Source organism: Elaeis guineensis, chromosome 9 (assembly GCF_000442705.2).
Source record: "Elaeis guineensis isolate ETL-2024a chromosome 9, EG11, whole genome shotgun sequence".
Classification (NCBI taxonomy): Eukaryota; Viridiplantae; Streptophyta; class Magnoliopsida; order Arecales; family Arecaceae; genus Elaeis; species Elaeis guineensis.
Window position 1 is genome coordinate 16,968,476 of NC_026001.2, and position 19,812 is coordinate 16,988,287.

At 40.6% G+C, this 19,812-nt stretch overlaps 1 pseudogene; it reads left to right on the forward strand.

Moving 5' to 3' along the window:
* Nucleotides 1–2,202: 2,202 nt before the first annotated feature.
* LOC105051609 (amino acid transporter AVT1H-like) lies at nucleotides 2,203–19,742 on the forward strand (annotated as a pseudogene).
* Nucleotides 19,743–19,812: the final 70 nt, after the last annotated feature.

Genomic DNA, 19,812 nt, shown 5'->3' on the forward strand with positions numbered 1-19,812 from the left:
AGAGAAAGAGAAGGGGAAAGAAAAACAAAGAAAAAAAAAGACAATCTTATATGAAACTTCTCTAGGACCGAACCCAATTCGATTAAATCTAGATCAATCCAATATATTTAAGCTCGATTCATAATCTGACCCTAATCATATTTTGTACTAGGATTTTCTCTCTTTATTCTAAATCTTCCCTCGATTGAAGGCTAATATTAATTTCTAATTGTTTGATCAGAGCCTTTAACGCCAGAGAGGCATCGGATTAGAGATCGAGTCGTGAGTTGAAGATTGTGATTTTTGAATATGACCGATCATAAATTTTCTTTTATCTTGGAGCTTTGAGTGCATATTCATGTATTTAAAAATTATATTTTATATATAAAAATTATTAAAATATTTAAAAATTATAAAAATTTGAAAGTATATATTTGTGTATGAAAAATATTTCTAAATATTGGATCAAGTATAGTGTCACCTCAGCATGATTACAAAATTTAAAATGAGATGATTTCTTTGTTTTGTTATTATATGATTTTTAGAAAGGAGATTATACATGTTCATCTTTGCATAAATTTTTGAATAAAAAAATATTTTATTGCTCTTTTAGAATATATGAAAATTTTCAGTTGATATGAAAATTTATATATTTTTATTATTATTAGTAAATTGATGAGAAAAAGCTCTCTAGTTAGATTATGATCTAGATCTAACCAATGGGATTGATCATTGACCATACATTAGAAATTAATTTTTTCTAGGCCTAGCCTATTAGGATTGATTGCTGGCAGAGTTAGTTCTTCTGAGCCTAGTCAGTCGAGATTGATTGCTGGTACATGCTAATGCATCATGTGTTTATTTTCAGAACTAATCTTCTTTCTCTGTCATAGGGCTAGTTGTGGTCGTATAAATTAGAGCTAGTTCTCTTTTGGACCTAACCAGTTGGGTTGATCGCTGTATATACCGATGGATTGGATGTTCAATATTCGGGACTAATCTTTTCTAGGTCTTGTCATGGGGCTGATTATAGCCGTAGTCACTGAAGATTGAGAGAAGATTTTGTGTTTTACTGCTATGCATAGCATATATATCGTAAATTAAAATTTATGTTGGTATATATATCTACTATTATTAATTATATATTTGTAAAAAAAATTAATTATACTTGATCTCTCAAAGATATTAATAACATATTGAGCCAGTAAAGCTTATTTTTTTTTGTTTATTTTTTTTTCAAATCTAGAAGATACTATGAGGCTTGATACTGATCAGTGAGGAGCATAGGATTTTAGATGCCATTTGCTTAGTTTTGACTTGAATAAAATTTGCTTTAGACTTTATGTTATTCATTGTTATTAGTCCTTGTGAACCATCCTTTTATTGAATGAATATTTAGAGAAGTTGCTTTTATTACCACTACTTGAGTTTGGATTGATGTGAACATGTATGAGTAAATTGGCAAGCCTTGCATATCCTATGGGTTTAAATTCTAAGATTGTGCGGCCGTCTGTCTTGTATGCCGGCTCGAGCTGTCAGGTCAGGACATGACACACAAGATTTAGGTTTATATAACATACATCTTACAATTTTTCTCTGATAAAATTGTGAAGATGTTTATCAGAATTGCTAAATGAAGTAGAATTTGTTTAATCACAAACTGTATAAATGAGAATTGTTTTTGACTTAAAATTGGCTTCGCAACCTCATGGCTTTTTTAGCTCGAGGAAGGAAAAGAGCAGATGTCATCCAAACAGTGGATTCAGTGACCCTGGCAATAGAGAAAGGAAGATTGATTCCATGTAAGGTCCCAAGGAGTGTAAGGCAAGAGCATTAGTTCCAAAGCTATAAAGTTAAGATATTTGTAGATATGCCTCCAAACTTTAATATCTGATGCTGCCAAAAACAGAAGTTTCAATGCATAGCTCAAAACATTAGTACCAAAAGTTATTTTATTCAATACCGAAAAATAATCATTTTTGTGAGAAAAAAAAAGATTTTAAAAAGAACAGCTTAATATGCTATTTTTATAGTACATCCTTGACTCTAAATGAGCCAAGAAAATCAATAATGTATGAAACTAGTACATTAATAACTAAAGAATGGTTTTATCAATCCATAACTAGAGGTTGCATGTGGAACATATGGATCTTAGACTAGTTAATTTATAAAACAAACAGAAAAATTTTCCAACATCTGGATTTTTTCCCTTCTTTTATGGGGATGGAGGTATTCATCCCTATAGTATTTTAATATGCTCGACTTATATAGTTCACAAATTTGATGACGTCTAAGCATCGGATATGTTCTAGAATGCGAATTAGCCTGCTAACCTTGATCTCACTTCGCCATGAAACATGAGACCTTTTCTTTTTGCAGAGACAGCATATCACTGGGAATGCACGTTCCGGCAGATCTCTTTTTTTTGGTTCTGCCAAAAGCTCATTCCTAAGGAAACAAGACAACAAGTGGGTTCTCACCTATAAGTTTAAGAGCCAGCCGCAGACAAGGAGAATGAGTCCAGATCCTCCACCAGAAACCAATTGTGTTCCAGCCAAGTCTCACACAACTATAAATGAGACATCTGCACTTCTTAAAAATATGTATGCTCATGATCAAGGTAAGTAGAGAAGCAACAGTCAATTCATATCCCCAAATTAGCACTGGCTATGGTTGCTATCTGTAGACAGAATAGCATAGGCACATAATCAATGTACAACATAGGATCTGATCCAAAATATTAGCTGGAAGATATTATTTGGATATTTTAGTTTTATATAGATACCTAAAATCTTTCCAATGTATAGCCAAAGTGGGACTAAGATGCCCATGTGAGTCCTCACAAAGTATCGCATGTCGAATCACAAATGTCACCATCAGCCTAAAGTCAACCTAAATAGGCCCGTGCTGTAGGGTTTCTAGTCCATGTTGATCATGGGTCAGATTTGCTTTAATATTATTTATAACAACTTATGACCTCATAAAAAAAAATCAACTAGAAAATATTATTTAGATTCTTTGGCTCTATTTAAGTATCCAAGGTCTATTTAATACATAGCTGATGTAAGACTGTACACACGCTTTCATGGTTCCTCACAATCAATATTTTGCATCTAAAATTCAGATGGATAAGGGAACATCAATCATCCAATCAGTGAATTCATGGTTTGTTTTTAACCTAACCACATCTGACTACAATATGCCAAAGCATTAGATTCCAACCGAGCAGTGCACCATGGCCCAAATATATCAGCTTACAGATTAGGATTCTTTTCTAGAATTTAACTGTTCATAGCTCCACGAGCACAGGATTTGATCATCTTTTATACCTCATGGCAATTGAATCTAACCCTATCGTTAAAGAATTAAAAGAGCATTTCCTCTGCCCACGTTCTCCCTTTATTCTTGCTTCCAAGGCAAGATGTGTTTTTACCAAAAAAAAAAAAAAAAGAAGGCAAGATGTGTTTCATGTGATGGGAAGTCTGATGTTACCTTTATATGGTTCTTAAGAATCTCATTCCTAGGTGGTAGCCGGCCATAATGGAATTTACTTTCGCCATTTTCTTCATGTTTAATGGCATGTATTCGAAATGGAAGATGGTCCTCATAAACCTTAATCATGGTGATCAAGAAAATATATATATATATATATTTTGCTCAAATCTACTTTTATTTTTATTGTTCTGATGTTAACATAAATGTAGAAATGAACTACACCAAATGAAATACTAGCAAAACAAGATGTTTTGGGGGAAAGGAAACTCTTTTGATCTATTTTCCTAAATGTACAATTTATATGAAGTAGAGCATGTCATGAAAAGCAAGGGAAAGGGATACAAGATAAAGATTTTGTTTGTTTTTTTAATCTCACATATTGCAATTCGTTCCTCTGTTTGATCTCCTTGAATAGTGGACAAATACTGAGAGAATATAATGGATAGGCTAGAGAAAACATTTGGTTCCACTAGTGATGCAGCCTAAGGCCACTTTTCGATGGAGAGAGAGAAGATATGCGAAATAAAGAAAAATGGCAAAAGAAGAAAAAACCCTCTTTTCTTTTGATTCAATGCATAACATGAAAATATTCTCAATTGATTACAATGTTAGCCTAAGGGGCCTTGTTTATAGAATAAAAATCCTAACCTAATAGCAAAAAGAATTTGAAACAAAATAGGAAAAAGATTAATATAAGGATTAAAACTTCCAATTCACGGTTAAGAAAGCTTACCATCGAGCCTTGGTTGCTGAGGAGTAGCTGCAATGAAGATCCATGCCCATACCTAATCTTTCTCTACAAACAACCAGGCGTCAGATAATCAGAGGGACATACGGCGCAACCCAGCTTCTATCCCTCCTGTTCGTGTTGCTGTTGATACGAGATCTATGAATCCCAGTGAGATCTTCTATGTTGAGGTGTTACAATTGTAGTGCAAGAAGCCTGCAGGACGGTCTGAAAAATAGTTGCTAATTGAAGAAGAAGAACCATCTCATGAGGATCAAGAGCCTACTTATGATGGAGGCAAGGAGGAAGATAATTCTCTATTATTTGGGGATAGAGGAGAGGTTCTGGTTGTTCGTAAGAACCTGCTTGTTCTAAAAAAGGAGGAAGAAAACATCTTTCATATCTACTGTACCATTGAAAAAAAAGTCTGCAAAGTCATCATCGATAGAGAGAGCTATGAGAATATCATGTCTCAGGAAGCTAAATCTGACCATTGAAATGCATCCTCAATCATACAAGCTATCATGATTCTGAAAAGGAGGGGAGGTGGTGTCGATAGTTGCTGTCTAGTATCATTTTCTATTGGATATAAGTACTTTGACAAGGTTTGATATAACATTATTGTCATGGATGCTTGTCATTTGCTTTTGGGGAGGCCATGGCAATATGATCATAATGTCATCCATGATGGGCGTCAGAACATCTATTCATTCTAGAAGGATAATCAGAAGATTATCTTGGTACCAACAAAGGAGGAGGACCTACCTAAGTCAAAGTCAGAGACCAGCATCAACTTTTTGACGAAGCACTGTTACCTGAAGGAAGAAGAGGAGGCCGGCCATATCTTGGTAGTGGTGGAGAAGGGCAAGATGGCTGTGCAAGAACTTCCATCCATGGTACATCCTATCCTTCAAAAATTTATTGATATTTTTCTGAAGATTTCCTATAGGATTACCACCCGCTAGGGATATTCAGCATCACATCAATCTTACACTGAGGATAAATCTTCCAAACAAGTCAGCATACCGTATGAGTCTGGCTCAACATCAGGAGTTGCAGCAATAGATCCAGAAGTTGTTGGACAAGGGTTACATCAGACCGGGCATGAGTCCATGCACCATGCCTATTTTGCTGGTTCCAAAGAAAGATGGTTTATGGTGCATGTGCATAGAAAGCAGAGTGATCAACTAGATCACTATCAAATATCACTTTTTGTTCCAAGGCTGGACGACATGCTTGATCAGCTTGTTGGAGCCAAGATCTTTTCAAAGATCAACCTAAAGAGTGGCTACCATCAGTTGTGTATTTAATCTGAGGATGAGTGGAAGACAACTTTCAAGATGAGGGAGGACTTGTATGAGTGGATGATAATGCCATTCGGGCTTTCCAACACATCGAGCATTTTTATAAGGCCGATCAACCATGTGCTGCAGCCATACATTGGTAAATTTATTGTGATTTATTTTGATGAGATTTCTATTTATAGCCCTACTTTGGAAGCTCACCTGCAACATCTTAAGAAAGTTCTTGACACACTAAGGAGGGAGAAACTATATGCTAACCCTAAGAAGTGTAATTTTACAGTGGTAGTCTTACCTTCCTAGGCTACATCGTTTCTTTGAGGGGCTGCAGGCGAATCCATCTAAGGTGTAGGCCATCCAGAATTGGCTAATACCTTGTAACATCACCAAAGTGCGGAGCTTCCATGGCTTGGCTTCTTTTGATCACGGGTTCATCTAGAGTTTTAGCTCTCTTATGTCTTCGATAATCGATTGTATGAAAAGGAGGTATTTTCAGTGGACTCTTAAGGCACAGATTGTCTTCAAAAAAATCAAAGGAAAGATTACTTCTACTGATGTCTTTGCTCTTTTAGATTTCTCCAAGGTCTTCAAGATGGAGTGTGATGCCTCTTCTACTGGTCTTGGTGGAGTTCTCAGCCAAGAAAGGCGGTCCATTTCTTTCCATAGTGAAAAGTTATCTGGATCCAAGCTAGACTACTCTACCTATGATTTTGAGTTTTGTGCTGTGATTAATGTGCTTCGACAATGGCAGCACTACCTAATCCAGAGGGAGTTTATTCTCTATACTGATCATGAGGTCCTAAAATACATCTATGGTCAGGAGAAGTTGAGCTGCAGGCATGTCAAGTGGGTGAATTACTTATAGGAGTTTTACTTTATTTTGAAATCAAGTCTGGTGCTCAGAATCAAGTAGCAGACATTCTGAGCAGGACAGCCAAGCTCCTGAGTGTTCTTCGATGGAGGTGGTCAATTTTGATGCATTGAAGGACCTTTACACTAATGATCCTAACTTTGCTAATATTTTTCTAGAGGTCCAGGCTAATAATTGGATTGATTACTAGGTGCAAGATGGTTTTTTATTCTAACGAGTGTAGCTCTATTTTTCTGCTTGTTCTTTGCGGGAGAAGATTGTATAGGAGCTCCATAGAGAAGGTCACTTCGATAAAGACAAGACTCTCATACTGATTCATAGTAAGTACTACTAGCCAAAGATAGTGTGATGTGATCTGACACGTGCAACATTGCCGAATGTGCCAAATGTGGAAGGGGATGGTGACTAATACTGGATTGTATACCCCTTTGCCAGTCCCTAATCATCTGCGGGAGGAGATCAGTATGGACTTTTTGTTGGGGTTGCCTGTTATCCAAAGGTGATGCAATTCAGTGCTCGTGATGGTAGATTAGTTCTCAAAGATAGCGCACTTTATAGTCTGGTGCAAAACTCTGGATGCATCCAATGTTGCCCAACTATTTTTCAGGAAGATTGTGCATCTACATGGAGTGCCCAGGACCATTACTTTAGATTGAGAGATAAAATTTATGAGCCATTTCTAGAGGAGTCTATAGAAAAGATTGGGCATATCTTTGCAGTTTAGCTCAGCCTATCACCCTGAGACTGATGATCAGATCTAGTTTGTTAACAAGAGCCTAAGAAACCTATTGAGGACTCTTGTTGGTGAACGACCAAAGCAATGGGACTTGGCCTTGGCGCTGGTGGAGTTTGCCTTCAACCATTCGATGAATCGGTCTACAAGCTATAGTTCATTCCAGATAGTTTATGGGTCAAACTCAAGTAGTGTTCTGGACTTGACTCTAATCACTTCCAAGGGGTCATCCAATGTGAAAGCTAAAAGTTGGGTTGAAGAAATCCAGATTATCCATTGGTCAGTCAAAGAGCAGATTGAAGTCAGTAATGCCAAATATAAAGAGGCTGCTGACAAGCATTAGAAGAAGTTAACTTTTAAAGTCAGTGATTGCATATGGACTATTCTGACCAACGATTGATATCTTGTTGGTGAATACAATAAGCTTAGCCAGCACAAAATTGATCCTCTTGAGATCATCAAAAAGATCAACGACAATGTCTATCAGTTGAAACTATCTAGTCATCTTTGTATTTCTAATGTATTCAATGTGAAGCACTTGATTCTCTGCATAGGTGATTCGTCAGAGGATGAAGAGATTTCTAACTCAAAGATGAGTTCTTTCCAGTTTGGGGATGATGACACAGACATCTTGGCCAATTAATATCTTGATTCGATGGATCAGATTTGAAAAGGTCGGAAAATGAGTTGATTGCATCTGATCCTGTCAATTTTGATACTGCTGCACTAGAATGGATGTAACTTTCTCATCCGATGTTAGAATCACTATTATAACCTCAATTTGAAAAGCTTTTTTTGAGTCCTATAAGCCTGGCTACTTCACCTTCATTCTCAATTTTGGAGTCTAATTTAATCATTTGATAGGTCAATGAGAGTTTGAAAGAATTCTGTTCGAACTGGAAGTTTTAATCGATCAGGTTTGGGCATAGGGTCTTTATCGTAGCTGCTCCTCAGCAACTAAGGCTCAGTGGCAATCTTTCTTGACAATCTATAAGGAGTGGAGCCTCAAGGTTTCTTAAATCTACTGCCTTAGATCATCCAGATCCTCACCACCATCTACTCGTTGCTCTCTAATAGGTCGTTTCTAGTGACAAGTTGGTAGAATTCTTCGGTGTATTCATCCATGCATCTAGGTTCTTATTAAATATTTTATAGGCACTGATACAGAGATTGCATGTAGTTGAAAGACAAAAATTATCCCGCAACACCTTCTTCATCTTCTCTCAGTCCTGGATCTTTGGCTTGCTTTTGCACTTCCTGGTCTTCTTTAGTTGTTGCCACCAAGTAGAAGTTCGACCCATTAGTTTCAACGCAACAAGCTTCACCTTCTTATCATTTGGGACCTCTTTATACTCGAAGATGCACTCGATCTGATCTAACCAATTGAGGAACATCTTTATTTATATACTATCTGAATATTCAGACAGATCTACTCTTATGGAATCAAACCAGTGGATTGATCGTTCGAACGAATCATCTCGACTTTCACGTCGACAGGTGGGAATACCCCTATGAAAGAGGTTCTCGAAATTTGAAGCCTCTTTATCAGATCTGAGATCTTTTGGATTAGCCTCAAATCTTGCCTCTTTAGTTTTCAACTGTGTAAGATGCATAGTTAGTTTTGTCACCTATCTCCTCTAATCTTTGCACTCAATCATTAGATCTCGTTCTCATTGCGTGATTTTATCATGTGCTGCCGCCGTCTGATTTGCAGGTTGGTGCTTCTTGTGACCACCATCCACCATCTCGATAGTAGAAAAAAATTTTACTCAGGATTGATTGGGTTCTAATACCAACTGACGAAGCCTAAGGCCATATTTCGATGGAGAGAGATAGAAGACACACGAAACAAAGAAAAATGACAAAGAAAGAAGAAACTCTCTTCTCTTTTGATTCAATAACATCAAAATATTTTCAATTGATTATAACATTAGCCAAAGGAGTCTTATTTATAGGGTAAAAGTCCTAATCTAATAGCAAAAAAAATCTCAAACAAAACAAGAAAAAGATTAACATAAGGATTAAAACTCCAAGTTCAAATAGGATTCTTCTGAGCTCCCATGAACCTATCAAACAATTAAACCAGGCTTCAAAATTAAGAGTAGCGGTGAAGTGGCCAGGCTCGCAGGGCTTGAAAAAAGCTTTTCGAATTGGGGTCATAATAGTGATTCTGACACCGAATGAGAAAGTTACGCCCGTTCTAGTGTGGCAGTGTCAAAATCGACAAGACCAGGTGCAATCAGCTTATTTTCACACCCTTTCGAACCCGGTCCATCGAATCAAGATATTGATCGGCCAAAAGTCTGCATCAACTAGGTACTATAGGATGATAAATTATCTATTCTTGCTTCATTCATATACAAGATTATAGTTGGTGAATGTTATTGGGATCAATTTGGTTTGATGGAGAGCATCCGAATGACTTCATGCAAAATGGGCTTCTTCCCATTGACCACCTAGGCAAGTTAGGCGAGCAATCTTTCTTATGTTCTTGTGTCACCCAACCAAATATGAAACTGCAAGTTCTCAGTAAAGATTCCATCCAATCTAACAAGAATCCAACAAGAGCTTTTTGCATGCCAAACTTGCATCATTTTGAGCATAACAAAAATGAAAGTTTTATGATCTAACAACTATTTTGCGATACCATATAGTGAAGAAAGCAGCCCATGTGTCAGCACTTCATTTACAATATTCTTTTATCTTAATTTTGGTTGGACGTAAAAGATCCATGGTGGTTTGTTAAACTCTCTCTCAACTCTATATGACTTGCAAGTACTAAATCATCTCAAAGTACATTAAGAGCAGTCAAGGATTTGTGGCTCCGATGGGCCGGTCTTCACTCCCGCATACGTAGAGAATTGCCCACTTCAGCCTTTGGCCGCTATGGCATGGGGCCTTATGATTTTTTTGCCTTTTAAAAAGCACCTCACAGGAGAGAGAAGGTCCCATCCCATATAAACTAGTCTCCATTGATCATAATTAATGTGGGACTAATGATGTCCTCCTTCCTATACCACAATAAGAATATTGATACATGCCAACCTCCAATACAACCTTAAGCCAAAATCAAATAGAACTTTGCCTGGCTTTCCATCAATTCCTCGTTGGCTCCACAACCCCAAAACGCACTCATCCAATTTCCCTGCCAACTTGCCAACAATACATGACTACTACAGAGTTTTTATGCATCTCCCAAGTGCCTCCAATGGGATCCTCAGCACCTTAATTTTGTCCCCGCCTCTACACTCTATAAATACCCCATCAATTCCTCATTTCCCCGCCAGGTCTCCAAGGAATCACAAGATGTCTAACGTAGAGGCGAGAAGGGCAAACAGATGGTGTTCATGCCTTGCAATAACTTTGTCGAATTGTGCCACTTGTGTGGAGGCGAACAATGTGTGCGAGTGTAGGGAGGAAAGTCGAGTTTTGAGTTTTACGAGTGAAAACGATAGCAATGCTGATAGTTCTATTGCTCATGCAGTGATCAACATGGTTGGAATGCTAATAGGTACATATATTAGTGGTTTGAGCTCTTAACATTATAGCATGTTACCAACCCTCCCAATCGCTTTTCTATGGTCTCTACATGATTCTTTACCTACTGATCTCTCTGATCTTCAGGCCTTTGGCAACTTTCAACTCCCTATGCTTTGGAGGATGGAGGATGGACCTCAGCATTTCTACTAGTGGGATTTGGAATCTTGTGCGCATACACCTCACATATTATAGGCAAATGCCTTGAGGAGGATACTAGCACCACAAGTTATCTAGACGTTGGAGAGCAAGCATTTGGGACCAAGGGATCATAATCTCCACCTTCATATATATACCTGGAAATATTCCTGGTCCTTGTGTCATACACAATTTCTCTCAGCGACAACTTGCCGTTGGCACTTCATGGCGTTCATCTCTCATGGCTTCACTTATCCACAGCTCAGCTGCTAACAATTATAGCAGTGTTGGTGGCACTTCCTAGTCTTTGGCTAAGGGATCTTTCCTCCATATCCTTCCTCTCCTTTGCAGGGATCCTACGCTTCTCATCTTCACAACCGTGGTGTGGACAACAGCCTTCGGAGGGGTCAAGTGTAACCAAAGGATACCTAAACTATAGCTTTGCAAATTTTTATAGTCAGATCAATCGTGGAAGGAATTATGGTCGGACATGCTTAAAAAATATCCATCAAATATGGATGGCCGCGCCCGCTTACGTGGGCATATTAAAATACTAAAACAAGAAGAATGGATAAACCTTATGGGTATTTGAACAGTTTAGATAAATATTACGTAAGCGTTTCTTTTTTGATGGATGTCCCAATATGTGCATGTGGCAGATGATAACGGTCTGACTATAATTTTTTTCATGATCGGTCCGATTATAAAAGTTTTTTCTCTGTATGTATATGGTTATTGTGGCTATATTGTCTTTTCCAACATCCATACCACCATGAAGGATCCCTCCAAGTTCACCAAGGTATATATCTGACATTAAATTGACCATAATTTTGAGTTATATGCTTGTGGTATATAAAATTATGGACAAGCATGGATCCTTGACAATCCCTGAAGTCCAAAGTCCACATAGGTGGGCGCATGACAGATTTTTCTAGCTCAACCGCCTTCATCCAAAAAATGAGGGTGTTTTCAAATGGACCCCGAATCTCAGCCCCCTGTTGGCTTTCCCCTCCTCAAGTTGCTAAATATACGTGCAATCAGCCTGTAGTGGATCTAGTGAGGTCTAGTCTCTTTCTTCACATAAAAAAAGAGTACAAAATGAAGCATCCAAAGTTGCTCTCAAATAATTAAAAAAATTCATTTGATCTATCAAGTTATTTTTTTTTGGTGGAAATCAAGTTAGTTATATATACAGTATCTAGTGAGGTTTGGTCTCTTTCTTCACATAAAAAAAGAGTACAAAAATAAGACTCCAAAATTGCTTTCAAATAATTAATAAAAATTCATTTGATCTATGAAGTTAGTTATATGTATACATATATACATGCATGCATGTATGATAAGCTGAAGAATAAATCTCAGTCCATAACCACTTGGTTGGGTCAACTAACGGAGGCAGGCATGGATGATAACAATAAATCTCTTCCAAAACTCACCTTATACTTCAAATCCAAGGAAACTAGATTTCATGTCTTATTTGATGGGGTTTGGAACCAAGAAGGATGCAGTTTCATTTAGAGGATCAATTATCCAAACTCACTTGTATAATATATGTTAGGTTTAAAAAAATCTAAGCTTTTTTACAATTTATTTCAAAAAAAAGTTGGATAATACTAAATCCAACCTCAAAGCTGATTTTGAATTAAATTATGAAGCACAAGAATGCATGTATTATACAAGGATCCACACTAGTATCGGGTTTCAATAGACAATCATACATATTCTTTGTGTTGTCGAGTATTTTATATTCTCCAATTGTATGTGTCATGCCCCGAATCCAGCACTCGGATCAGATGTATAATAGCCGCATAGTCTTTAGAGCAAGATCTTAAAGAATATGCAAGGCCTATAAAATTTATTATAATACTTCGATATCCATAAATAATAATAATCTAATTTCATAATAATAAAATTTTGCATAATTACAAATTCAATTTTTTTAATCATCTGATCAGGTATCAGTGATATTCTATCTATTCATCCATTCACCCACGAATCCAAATCATAGCCAATAATGAGTATCATGCAATTCTGAAAAGAAAAAGAGAAAAATGGAGGATGGCTGAGTTTTACAACCCAGTAAGCATCTCCGCACATCCACATCAATATAATAATATAATTTAAAAATAATGATAAGTAATAAAATATAAAATCTCATATCAAATATTTAGAATAATTCAAACATCCATATAAACATATGTCAAATATCTGTCTTGTCAAAAAAGATATGTCATTATATGTCAACATATAAAATATTTTATTCAACATTAGTTTCATATCTTGTCATCTATTCTCTTATCATATATCCAATTTTTTTAAATTTTTTTCAGCTTTGGACTAACTAAGATCGTACCTCAATATCTGTTTGATCAAATTTTCATCCATAAGCTTATGGAGACTGTCCCAATTGTATAAGCTTTGGTAGGCTATCCTAAGTATAAGCTCCTAACGGACTATCTTAGGCAGTCTATTCCAGGCATAAGCTCCCAATGAGCTATCCCATATATAAGCTTTTAGAAATTATCCCAGACATAAGCTCCTGACCGACTACCTGTATGATGAGGCTAGTCCACATTATATCTTTTCCATCCATTTATTTTATATGTTGATTTCATTAAATCAATTTCAATTTATAATATGAGCAAGATAAGTATGTCGTATCTATATAATCGTATCATCAATCACTGATATACATATGTGTCAACACATAATATACTCATATTGAAAAATCATATCAAAAGTACTAGTATCTCAAATATGATAAATCTATCAACACGAATCCAATGATACAAATCCAATAATAAAAATAGTATATGCAATGGTGATCATGTACAGATATTCTTACCTCTATTGACGACAATTCGATCATAATTGTTTATTAGTCTGCACTTAGCATGTATGTCCGATCAATCTATATAATTTGAATTCATCTTTGATCAACCATTGGCATAAAAAATTAATAAATTATTACTAGTGTCTTAATTTTAAAGCTCTAATATCCAAATTAATCATTAAATCCAATTTTCTATCATTTTTATTTCAAAATTAAATAATTAAATAAAAAATTAGAACTTTATCTTGACTGACGAACTAGAGTATAAAATCTCTTGCTCAGCATTTCTTGTCCAGTCATATCTCTACATAAAATAAATATTGATCATGAAAGGAAATAAGTATAATAAGGATGAGGCTGACTGGGTACCGATATCTAGCAGTTTTAACCAATTAGAACGGTGTAATCAAATTTTTCAGATCAATAGATGGATCAATCGGGACAATAATAAAAAATCAGAGATTACTGACAGTAGATCTATGGATAGCCAATAAAAATTGGGATTTGGGTCGATAAGATGGTATCGTCTATAATTTCGATCCAAAATCCTTCACTAGAGTTAATTTCAGGTCCACAAATTAAGAATCTTGGACCCTTGATTAGATCCCATAGGCCACGTAGAGAGATCAGAGAGAAAAGAAAGAAAGAAAAGAGAGAAAGAGCAAGAGAGAGAAGAGAGAGAAAGGAGGGAAGAGAGAGAGAAGAACCCTCTCTTCTTCTCTTCTTCTCTTCAAAATAGGAGCCGTTTCTCCCTCTCCCATGTACGGCTGCGAAAGACCAAGGCTGGCCACCCATGGCGGCTCTTGGCAGCAGCGAAGCCACACCCATGATGATGGTCCTAACGACAGCTATTGCCGGTAGCAATTGAGGAAAATAAAAAGAAAATAGGGACTCACAGTTTGAGATGAATTCAGTGACTTGCCAGCTCCAATCAACAGGAAAACTTGAAAAATAAGAAAAAAATAGGGCTAAGACCTCTTATCTAAGTCCTGCAAGGCCTCATGACATGAATTTGGTAATCAAAATACACTGTAATCAAAGAAGAAAAGCCTGAAATAACCCAAAAATCGATGGTGGTTCCCTAAGCGATTGATGGTGGAAATCTAGGAACAAAAATGAAAGAGAAGAAAAGTGGAGTAAATATTCGTTGCAACGGTGATACCATGTTAAACTTATAACAAGTCAATCAAAAATCGAAAATAGTGGGACAGTATGAGGTATCATTATGAAAATTGGTGAAATATACGGCAATCGGTGAAATGCAAGCATTTTTGTTGGGTTGTGATAGATTTGACGTGTTATCCCCGTTGCAATGAAGTTTTTCTCAAAAAAGTGAACTTCTTTAGGGAGTCCTTTTCTCTGTTTCTATCTCTTTTTTTTTTCCTACTCTAAAGATTCGTGTGGAAAAAAATTGGGTCCTTACAGCATGTATTCCTAATGCTCCTTATTCCACATTCTTCAATTATAGGTCACCATCACAAGTTTTACAGTGGTCACTGGCCTCTACACAGCTCTTGCCTTCATGGGGGCTGTTGGAATATACCGACTGACCCCCATACACCGACTTACCCCCGGACCGGTCCAACTGACGACCGATGGATGATTCCGACAGACGACCCCGATGGATGACCCCGACAGACGACTGACGGACGACTCCGACGGACGATCCAGACGGACGGCGCCGATAATGACTGCCGATAATGGCTGCCGACAGTATTCGACCGAAAGTATGCCGGTTGAACAGACCCATACTGTTCCTGGCCAGCCTAGCAGCCGAACCCAAATCACCGACTCACTGTCGGAGGTGGCAGCCGACGTCCGACTTCCACAAGGCACCAGATCAGCCGACGGTGTTCTCGAGTCACCACTCGACGTCCCGACAGTCGAATACCGATATATAGTCGGCCAGTCCGCCCAAACACCGTACAACCGCTATGGGCAGTTGTCCTGTCAAGGACATGCGGCATGGCTGCCCTGGGGCATTTTCCTGCCAAGGACATAGATTAATCCCAGTGACTTGACAGCCCCCGACAATTTGATAGCCCGCGATGATTTGACAGCCTCCGATGATTTAACAACTCCTCAGTTGTCTGCACCATTAATGATGGGACCATACCGCATCTACTATAAAACAGGATAAGACAACAATATTGGTAAGTTCCAAGTCCCAAGTCCCAAGGGTCGAGTCTCGAGAAGCACCTCTTAGCTCTTGAGCTCTCTTTCCCTCTCTCCCACTGAGCCCCTGATTTTTCACTATTGCCTAGTCTCCTCTCTGACTTGACTGTCGGAGGGTCTCCGTCGGAGGCATCTCCAGTCTGCGAGGACTTTTCTTGCAGGTGCACGACACCGATGATCAGGTGACGGAGGGATTGGCCGCAACAGATTTGGCACGCCAGGAAGGGGTACTCGACAGAGGTAAGCCAACGAGCTCCACGGAGCTTGAAAAAGCTCTCGAAATGATGAAAACCAAAACTCAGTGATCGAGAGCTATCGGGCCGGTGAGGCGCTCTTCCCACCGGGAAGAGGCCCCTCCTTCACCTTCCATGGCGGAGCCCAGCTCTCTGCATCCGGTGGTAACTACGGAGGCACAAATCACGGCAATCGTGTGACAAATGATCGTTCTGACAGATGCGGTCAAAAATCTCCAACAGCAACCGACTCAGTTACCGCAACTGTCGGCGGAACAACCGACGGTGCACCCTATGCCGTCCAGAAGCAGCCACCGATGCCTGCGTCAACTTTCGTCTTCTTCTCAAGAGCTGCCGTCTCAGCACTCCCACTGAGAAGGAGCGAGGCGGCCACAGCGTGACACTCACCGATCTCGACGTCCCTCTCCTTCCCAGTTGGAGTGAGCGAGGAAGGGGAAGCAGCCGCGGACACCGTCCGCTTCATTCTCACATTCTTCGGGAGGTTCGACTCCTGTGGTTTCTCAACACCGACGGTTGGATGACTACGAACGTAAGATCGAAGAGATCGATCGTCGGCTTGTCCAGCTCCAGGCGGATGGTCAGAAGTCTTCGAACAACATCGACTTCCGGACCACCCAACCTCTCTCCTGATTTATCCTCGATGAATCGATCCCTAATTGGTTCAAGATGCCTCACGTGGAGCCTTACGATGGCTCCACCGGCCCAGTTGACCATCTAGAGAGCTACAAGGCTCTCATGACAATCCAGGGGGCAACCGATACCCTCCTCTGTATCGACCTCCCCGCTATGCTTCGTAAAACTACCAGAATCTGGTACTCCGACCTCCGCTCGCGGAGTATCCACTCCTTCGGATAGCTTGAGCATTCTTTCGTGGCCCACTTCAGCACCAGCCAGAAGCCACCGTAAATCTCGGACAGTCTTTTCTCCCTCAAACAGGAAGAAAGCGAGACGCTCTGACATTTTGTGGCCCGATTCAACGCGGCCACACTTAAGGTCCGGGATCTCAACGAAGACATGGCTATCTCGGTCAGGAAGAGGGGACTAAGGGGGTCTCGATTCACCTATTTCTTGGACAAGACCCTTCCCCAGATGTATGTCGAGTTGCTGGAGTGCACGTATAAATACATGCGCGTGGATGAAGGAGCTTCCGACCGACGTCTGACCAAGGGCATGGGTCAGAAGGAGAAGCAGAAAAAAAATCGGGCTCTTGCTGAACCCAACGGGCCCCACCGATAGATGGATCTCACCCCGACAATGGAGTTTGAGACCGACGCATCGCAGGTATGACTCCTACACCCCCCTCTCCGCTCCTCATACGCAGATCCTGATAGAGATCGAAGGAGCGGAGTATCTACGACGGCCTCAGCCTCTGAAGGCAAAGGGCCTCGACCAACGTAATCCGATCGTCGAATCTATAACAGCCTCGGCCTCTGAAGGCAAAAGGCCTTGACCAAAGCAGCTCGATCGTCGATCATCGAATCTACGGCTCGATCGTCGATCATCGAATCTACGGCTCGATCGTCGATCACCAAATCTACGGCTCAATCATCGAACCGATGGTCTTGGCCTCTGAAGGCAAAGGGCCTCGACCAAAGCGGCTCGATCGTCGATCACTGAATCTACGACTCGATCGTCGATCGCTAAATCTACGACTCGATCTTCGATCACCAAATCTACAGCCCGATCATCGAACCGACGGCCTCGACCTCTGAAGGAAAAGGGCCTCGACCAATGTGGCCAGATCGTCGATCGTCAAACCAACGGCTCGATCGCCGACCAACGTGGCTTGATCGCTGATCGCCGAATACACGGCTTGATCGTCGATCGTCGAATCAACACGGCTCGATCACCAATCGTCGAATCCACAGCTCGATCGTCGATCATTGAATCGACGGCCTCCGCCTCTGAGGGCAAAAGGCCTCGACCAACGTGGCTGGCTAACTTGCCGACTTAGCTTCGACTAAGAGCGGCAAAACGCCAAGATGACCCCAGTTCGATTTGCGACATACCGACTTGGTCACGATCGATCGAAGGATATTCGGCTTGCCACCGTTTATCATGCATCCTGATGCACATGCCTGACCAAGGGTCGGACAACGGATATTCGACTTGCCATCGTTATCCTATCTGAATACGTCGGATGTTACTCGACTATCGGATACGTCGGATGCTACTCGACTATCAGACTCTATGGGATGATCGTGTCATGCTACGTTCGGAGGTTGGCCAACCTCCGACCCAATGTGCACGCTCGACCTACAGTCGGGATGACCGACATCGGATCGTTCGTTGATGCGATCGCCAGAGTCGGGGCAAGACATGACGAAAAACCACTTCTTTCGCCTGAAGCCGTCGCCCACGTGTTCACGCAAGCCAACACGACATCGGACTCTGGAGTGGGGGGGCAACTGTTGGGATATACCGATTGATCTCCATACGCCGACTTACCCTCGGACCGATCCGACTGACGACCGACGGACGACCCCGACAGACGACCGACGGATGACTCCGACAGACGACCCCAACGGACGGCACCGACAATGACTGCCGACAGTATCCGACCGAAGGTATGCCGGCCGAACAGACCCATACTATTCCTGGCCAGCCTAGCGGCCGAACCCAAATCACCGACTCACTGTCGGGGGTGGCAGGCGACGTTTGACTTCCATAAGGCACCAGATCAGCCGACGGTATTCTCGAGTCACCACCGGACGTCCAGGCAGTCGAATACCAACATATAGTCGACCAGCCCACCCAAATATCGTACAACCGCTATGGGCAGTTGTCCTATCAAGGACATGCGGCATGGCCGTCCTGGGGTATTGTCCTGCCAAAGACATAGATTAATCCCAGTGACTTGACAGCCCCCGATGATTTGACAGCCCACGGTGATTTGACAGCCCCCGGTAATTTGACAACTCCTTAGTTGTCTGCACCATTAATGATGGGACCATACCGCATTCTACTATAAAATGGGATAAGGCAACAGTATTGGTAAGTTCCAAGTCCTAAGTCCCAAGGGCCGAGTCTCGAGAAGCACCTCTTAGCTCTTGAGCTCTCTTTCTCTATCTCTCGCTGAGCCCCTGATTTTCCACTGTTGCCTAGTCTCCTCTCTGATTTGACCGTCGGAGGGTTCCCACCGGAGGCATCTCCGGTCTGTGAGGATTTTTCTTGCAGGTGCACGACACCGGCGATCGAACGATGGGGGGATTGGCCGCAACAGGGGCGAAGCTACTCGGACCGACGGTTAGGTCACAGATCACCCTTAGCATGCCTTATCACCTCGTCATCACCAAGATCGCTCTATGGGCGACCGTGCTCACACCAATGACAAAATATGCCTTAGGATTCGCTCCCTTTGCCTTCCAACTTGAGCACCATCTACCTTTTTCTGTGAGCTCCAGGGTTCGAATGCTTATTAGAGGCAGCATAGAGTCCATACTGCTATTGGTGATCCTGGCACTAGCCCTCTCGGTCCCTTACTTTGAGCACGTCTTTAGCCTAGCTGGCTCCCTTGTAAGCACAATTGTGTCAGTGGTCTTTCCCAGTGCCTTCTATCTCAAGATATGCTGGCCTAAAGTCTCCAAGCCTGCTCTCCTTCTTAATGGTGTGGTTACAGTCATTTGGGCTCTATTTGGGGTTGTAGGAACGATTTCATCTTTTATGTCACTTCTACAAAGTATTCAGAGAGGCCATTGATCACCTTCATCTATGGAACAAGAAGTAGGTTTTAAGGCTCTTTTTATTACCCAATCATAAGCAGAAGACT